Source organism: Canis lupus, chromosome 15 (genome assembly GCF_048164855.1).
Source record: "Canis lupus baileyi chromosome 15, mCanLup2.hap1, whole genome shotgun sequence".
In the NCBI taxonomy this organism is placed as follows: Eukaryota; Metazoa; Chordata; class Mammalia; order Carnivora; family Canidae; genus Canis; species Canis lupus.
In genome coordinates this window covers 32,594,419-32,602,129 of record NC_132852.1, presented here as the reverse complement: position 1 = coordinate 32,602,129, position 7,711 = coordinate 32,594,419, and the positions used below count along the sequence as shown (strand labels likewise).

At 38.6% G+C, this 7,711-nt stretch overlaps 1 long non-coding RNA gene across 1 annotated transcript; it reads right to left on the bottom strand.

The window, feature by feature from the left end:
- Nucleotides 1-495: 495 nt before the first annotated feature.
- LOC140605519 (uncharacterized) lies at nucleotides 496-2,915 on the bottom strand. The gene is made up of 3 exons (XR_012008173.1): nucleotides 2,713-2,915; nucleotides 919-985; nucleotides 496-747 (listed from the first exon to the last, which is right to left on the bottom strand). It is a non-coding gene; the product is annotated as an uncharacterized lncRNA (long non-coding RNA).
- Between the last annotated feature and the right edge of the window lie 4,796 nt (nucleotides 2,916-7,711).

Genomic DNA, 7,711 nt, shown 5'->3' with positions numbered 1-7,711 from the left:
TAAGTTTTTTAAGTTGTGACATCATAGTTGTTTTTAGCACTGAACACTTTTGAGGTTTTCTACTATTTAAGCTAAAAGTATGAGACTCCTCCATGACAACAGGGTGTGAGGCCAAGTATCTCACATTAATAAACTGACAAACTGAGAGAACCAAAAGGACTTCTGTTCAAAAGTACTTAACCACATGACATCCAATATCTAGTTTTACTGTAGGTGCATGAAAACACAATGTCGAAACAGGACGTTGTCAATCAGGACCTCATAAAGCCCCAGTGTGGCTCTGAACAGAACTTTGAGCTTCCTTAAAGATGCCTACACAAATACCTAAGAAAGCCATTTTGCGTTCATCAATTTGGACGAACTTCTTCATTCACCTTCATAGTAACAGTTTAAATTTAAAGCTACTTTTAATGAAATCCCAATGGAAAAAAAACAAACATGAAGCTCAAATGAACAGTGAGAATTTTATAGCATTTCAAAGGATCCTGTGTCATACTAAACACCAAATCCCACCATTACTTACGTTACTGCCCCATCGAATCCATTTACACACAAGGTTTATAATTTATTTAATACATGCAAATATGGTTTGCTAACACTGGAAAAGTTGGCCAGTCTCACACTGTATTAGAATTTCTACAGGAAAACCATGTTGACTGAGAGCTCCTCTGGCAGGAATGTAAATTGCTGTGTTGAGGGGTTCCTCTCTTGTCACTCTGCACCGGTGTCCTCTCCATCAGTATGAACCTGATGCAGTAAAAGGAAGTCAGCCAGTCAAACTCTGCTAGCTCCACTACAAAGATATATGAAGACTTCCTCCTCCTGGTCATCAATTCTCACTCACCAAGCCTGTACGACACCATCCTCAGGTCTCCCTCCCAGAACCCAGGTGGGAAGAAATGATGGTGGTGCCCTCACCTGTGCCCCACCAGCCGGGCTGCGTGGGGAGAAGTCAGCAGAACTGCTCCAGGTCCAGCTGCTTGGCCTGGTGTGGAAAAATGTTGAATAATCAAATTGCCCATTTCTGCTCAATTGCTCTAATTTATTATCCCAGGCATTCAGAATGCTAATGAAAACTACCTATCATGCTAGGCCGTGTCACTCTACTTTATGATCTTATTAAAATCTCAGCGTTTCTGAGCCCAGTGACAATGAGTAGAGAGTGGGACAGCTGTCCTCCTGCCTCCAGTGTGGTTCATACACCCGCCCTGTCACTGCTAACGGCTGAATGATTTAGGCCAAATGAGCAGCCTTGGAGTGATATTTTTATACCCGTGACAGGATTATATAACTTAGAGAAAGGCCATTAGCGAATACAAAGGAATAAGCAGGAGGAGGAAGCAGGTGACAAATGGGCAAGTAAATCTTTGGATTTGACTCTTCATAATAAAATGCCCTTCACATTTAAATTTAATGAGCTGGTTATCTCACCAAAAGGAAAGGGGGATCTGTCACCTAAGCTCCTTGGCTTTCCTCAAGATGGACCCAATTATGAGGGAGAAACGCAGTAACCACAGATGCCAGGCTCTTGCCAGGGCACAGTGGCATTGTCCCTGGAAAGCAGCCCTGGGGGGATAGTTAGCAGCCCTCGGATCTTCCTGCCTAGGACTGGGAAGAGAATCCAGGAGTTCACGGGCATGACCCAAATATAAGATTAGGCTAATGAATTTTGTTAACTATTTAGGCTTTTAGCAGGTTTGTTGGTTCTTCATAGCCACTTTATCAAAATGGAAAGAACACAATTCTGTTAGCACCATATGGTGGGAACTATTGGACAGGGTGGCCTAAAGCCATATCTTTGAGGGGGTGGGAGGTGCTGGGAAGAGCCAAACCATGTTTCTCCATCCCAATATTTTATTCTCATAATAACTATGTAAACCATACCACATGGAAGCATCCAGAGAAAAAGTATCACTACCATTTTCTATTCAAGAAATACATTCATTTGCTTTCCTCTTGGACATGATTCATAAGAGAAAAATACTTGATATTTATGTGCATATATTATCATTTCTCAGAGTTCTCTGAGTTTTTGTTGTAAAGCAAACATTAGCCTTTGTTTTAGATGATGCTCATATATAAAGCTGTGCCATTTTTATTATACACAATACACATGTAATACACACATATATATTTACATGCATATGTAACCACAAAGAATTCCTTAATGCCTACCAAGCTCACCATCTTATGGGTCCTAAGTCAGATTCCTATAGTCTGAAATCCATAATATTGATAATCTTCTGGTGAATAGCAAGAGTTCATTGTATTTCTCCAGATATTCAAAGGAAGTAATAAATAGGACGTGGACATTTGTTTTTTTTTTTTAAGATTTTATTTATTTATTCATGAGAGACAGAGAGAGGCAGAGACACAGGCAGAGGGAGAAGCAGGCTCCATGCAGGAAACCTAACGTGGGACTCAATCCCGGGTCTCCAGGATCATGCCCTGGGTTGAAGGCGGCACTAAAGCGCTGAGCCACCCGAGCTGCCCCTGACATGGACATTTGTTTTACATTTATTTGGGCCCTGGATGCAGCCTCTCTTGCTAGCCCGGTATCTTCTAGCCCAGTTGATACCACTTACACCTGCTCAAAATAGATTGTGCTAATCTTACTTTTTATTCCCCACTCCCACCTCTGCCACACATATACCCCACATTCCCAGGTCCCGGGGTTTCTCTATTCACCTCTTTGAAATTCCTACTGCTTACCTCCAGATGTCTGATGTGCATGTCTCTCTCTCTCTGTTGCTTACAAGGAAATTCCTTCTCCTTTATCTTTAGAATCATAATTTTTGCTGAGGAGGTGGTGGGATGGTTATAGCAGTGAGACATGTCCCAACACATGTTCTTGCCGTCACCTCCGAAGAATGAAGCGATCAAAGTTTACCACCCAGACTTCTCCTCCAAAGGGAGCTGTGTTCTCTGCAGGGGACTGAATTGTGATGCATTCAAACATAGCCTCAATGTACATAGAAATATTCTTCTTTCCACCTTCTGCTCTATTACTGGGCCAGGCTCCTTCCTTCTTTATGTTGATATTTTTTCCCTCCCTGCAGTCTGGTTTCTATCAGGCGCTATTCAAGTCCTCATAAATATCTATAGTGCTCTGAATCCCCAGGGTTAATGTTCTTACCCAGTGGCTGCCTCCATTCCAGGCACATCATGTAACGTGACTATTCTTAGGGGTGAGGATTAATGAAAAATTTTCTTAACCTCACATCCTTGCATATGCTAGATTGGGCTGCATTAGCTGGAGTACTACCAGATGGGAGAAGGATTAAAAGAAAAGCAAGTGAAAGAAAGTAAGTAAATCTGGAAGTAACTAGCCCTGACATTAACTGATTTATCTGGACATTTACTAAATGATATAGTAAAATCCAAGCTACACAAGGGGGAACAAATGTTAGCTGCATGCTTTTAAACCATAACTTAATGATCATGTCAATATTGCCCATGGAAATGTAGTATTCTCAAACTTGTCAAATTTAACCAAAAAATGTGAATAAAGAAAATACTGGTTTCCTATTCTGTGTATCACCTGCAGCTCAAAATGTTTTATATGGCAGAAGCTATCTATGTGGATGCCAGAAAAACAAAACTGTTTCATATTAGATTCTTTCAGCTTTTTTTATTCTACTCACTCACTACTGGAAATACATTGCCATAGAAGGAGAAAGACAGGATACAGCATGAATTCTTACTCAGCAGGACAAAATCAAGCTCTGTAGTCTATTTCAGCTCTCCTCTGGGTGGCTTTCTGTGTGTAATCATATGTGTGTGTGCACATATGCATGTGTGTATGCTAATAATCATTGCCATTCACCCGAGAAGAAAAATCTTCAAAGATAGCCTAGAATAATAATTGTGACCTTTAAAGGCAAGACTAATTTATTAGGCTTTCTAGGGGATGAGAGGCCATATATGTTACCGTCTCAAACCTAACACTCTCTCCTTTGCTTGGTGCTTCAACAAGCTTAAAGAATCATATGGCAGAGGTGGGCAGAGTAAGTCTTTGAAGTAAGAAGAGCTTCTTTACTAATGCTGTCTGCCCCTTGTTTAGCCTTTCCATCCATGCCTCTTCCTTGGCCATAGAAAAAATATATGCATAATCTGATCACTACCATGTTGGTTATTTGATATGTTCTTCTGATAAATGTGCACATTTTCACAGAAGGTCATCAGAATACCTAACAGAAGGAAGTAAAGTGTTGAAAGTAAAATCCAAAATATCAGTAAAGACAATGGGGTAGATGTTTAAAGGGAAGTAAAGAGAGACATGCTGCCATTGCTCCAAATTCTACCATGTAGGCTATCATTTCCTTTGCCACCATTGTTATGCTACATGGGAAAAGTGGAACTTATCTACTCTAAGTTTAACTATATTGAGAGAAATTTTTCAGTTTGGGTAGAGAGCCTAGAGTTAAGTCATGGCATATATCCTAAAACTATATAAAAGAAAAAATTGAGGCGATTGTTAACTCTATGGAAAACAAATGTTATCAGAAGACAATGTGATATATGGCCCCACTTGGCTCAACTGTAAACACTGAATATTTATTTAATAAGTATGTTGGGAGGGTAGAGTGGTACAAGTTATGTGGAAGTTGTAGTGTAAGAGTTAAACCTTCATCTTTTATCAAGAAAATTTTAAAATGTCTAAAACCAAAAATTTAAGAGATAGCAATGCTATTTAGAAACATGGAAGTATAAAGAAGAAATTAAAGAGTTAATAGCATCTGCCTCTGCTGAACGAATGATAGGGAAAGGGTATACAGGGAGCTGCTGATTATTATTAATAAATGTTGCAGATCATTTGATCTTTTCCAAGTAAGTATGTGTATTTTGAAAAAAAAAAAAAAAACCTAAAATAAAATGTTTTCTAAAAACCTCAAGACAGGGAAATCAAGAGTTCCCATTTCACGGGACACTGGGGTGGCTCAGTGGGTTAGGCATCTGATTTCATCTCAGGTCATGATCCCAGATTCCTGGGATCGAGCTCTGAGTCGGACTCTCTGCTCAGCAGGGAGTCTGCTTCTCCCTCTCCCTCTGCTGCCTGCTCTGTCTACTTGAGCTTGCTCTTTCTCTCTCCCTGTCAAATAAATAAATGAAATCTTTAAAAAAAAAGAGTTCCCATGTCTAAATACACTATAGTTTCAGGAATCTAGATCAATGAAAGAAAAGGACTGTATTTCCTTGTCTGTCCCTCTTTAAGAATGAGGAAACTTCTCCCAATATTCTCCCAGCAGGGTCTCACGTCATATCACAGTGTCTAGAACTGGTTAGATACCCATCCTTAAACCAATGCTGACAAAGAGAGAGAGAGAGAGAGAGAGAGAAACCATAAGTAACTTGGACTAATCAGAAATTAACCCTGAGTCACATGGAATGCAAGAACACCCAAACACAACAGGTGCTCTGTCAGTAATGAAGAATAGAATAGAGTTGGGTGGTCAACCAAAAGTGTCTGTTGTCACACAAAAGTTTTGATAAGACCTATCTTTCTTCATTGCTCTTTGCTTTTTGGTTTTGTTTTAAATCAGTGGAGGAAAACTAGAAGGCTGTAGGAGTAAAATACATTTGAGGCCTTATAAATGTGATCATATCAGGATTTTGTGTTTATGGGCTTTAGACTTATACTCATGATGAAGGAAAAGTGTCATATACATAATACTAATACACTTACATCTGGAACTATGTGTTATTCACTTTTCTTTTAAAAAGTTTACAAAAGGATCTGCTTTTATTCCTATTTATGTAATGGTTCTCAGTATTAAAACAGTCACATAGATTTGGCAACTAATATTAGTTCACCAACTGCTTGAGGTATATAAAGAACATTTAAATCATATATCTGTGATATGTACCAAGAGGGGTCCTGACTCTTAAAACCACGCACTTCCAGATAATACTTTGCTAGAAACCTTATTTCCTAAGGGACTATAGGCCTACCCAATATAGTTGTAAATGAAATGCATTCATGGCTTTGGGGCATCATATAATCCTAATCTAGGTAGTATACAATTTCTGCAGGTGTGCTCAGTAGCCCATTTGAGCAACTCAAATACATTCAGTTAGTGTTAACTTGAAGGCATGCTTAACAGTTACTGATGATGCAAGGTATGATTTTGATAACAGGCTCAAGTTTCAGGGGCTCCAACCTCAGAAGATCAAGACATATCCCTGTAACTTGACTCCATAACTTAATAGCTATTGAATGAGTAAATTAGATACTCTAATCACTGGTTTTCTCATTTGTAAAATGAGAGAAGAAATAATAGTAATAATAGTAATCCCAAATGTATAGAACTATTGTGAGGATCAAATTATATAATTAATGTATCATAACTTTTAGCACATAATTATCAAATAAATGCTTAACATTTATTATATTACTCTTACTTCATTGTTGCTTTCAAGATTAGGTGAAATCATCATATGCAGTGTTCAGTAAACTACACAAAAACAGCAGCAGTACCACCACTGAACTACCTAGGGGGGCTTCATTTACAACTATTATGATATAAATGATGCAGCATGGAGTTGGGCAACCCAGAGGTCCCATATGGGAAAGTCCAACACCTGCTAGATATTTTCATTGGTATTAATAATGCCTGATCCTTCTTCTCAAAGGCCAAATAATGATTAGCCTCTATTCTTTATGCACAGAGTATTTGGGCTACACATTGCTATTAACTTATTCAAGGAGGCTCTGATGTTTTTTTCTAATTTTATTAAGATATAATAGACAAATAGCATTGTATAAGTTTAAAGTGTTCAATATAAGGATTATACATATATATATAACAGAATGATTACTATAAGTTTAGTAAACATCTGCATGTCGCACACATAGTTACAAATTTTTCTCGTCATTAGAACTTAAGAAAATGTGTTATATATTTAGAAAAATGTAAGATATATATAAAAAAAAGAAAAATGTAAGATATATATACACACACACATATATATGTATATATATAAAGATATATACATATATTTAGAAAGATGTAATCCTACCATTTGAGACAATGTGGATGGATGGACCATGAAAGTCATTATTCTAAGTGAAACAAGTGAGATGGAAAAAGACAAATATTGTTTGACCTCACTTATATGTAAAATCAAAAAAATCCAAACACAGAAATAGATATTAGAGTTGGGGTTGCCAGAGGTAGATGGCATGAATGAGGGATGGGAGAATTGGGTGAAGGTAGTCAAATGTACAGACTTTCAGTTATAAGATAAATAAAATTCTGGGGATTTAATTTACAACATAATGTTCATTTTAAATCAATTTCTTATTAGAGTGGAGAGAAGGATCCATGAAAGAATTTGCTCCTGAGGCTGCTACTCTAGTGACAATTCAAGAGAAAGCTTCATAGGCTCCTGGCAGGCTAATGTGGCACAACCTAGGCTTGTGGCACAACCTAGCATTGACAGGCTTCTATGCCTCTGGGCTGATCCTGTGGCCCCAGGATCCCAATAAGCTCCTACAAAACTAAGGTCCACATGGTCACGTACAAAACCAGGACCCTGGACAGGCTCAGCATGAGCTTGGTTATCACGGGCCTATGATTTTTGACCTATCCCAGCACCAGGCCCACCCCAACAGCACAACAACCCAAAGACCCAACCTCAGCCTGGCTTTGAAAGCACCAGGTTATAGACTTGACCTAAAGTCAGGCAGATCCCCCGGCCCCAGCTTCCA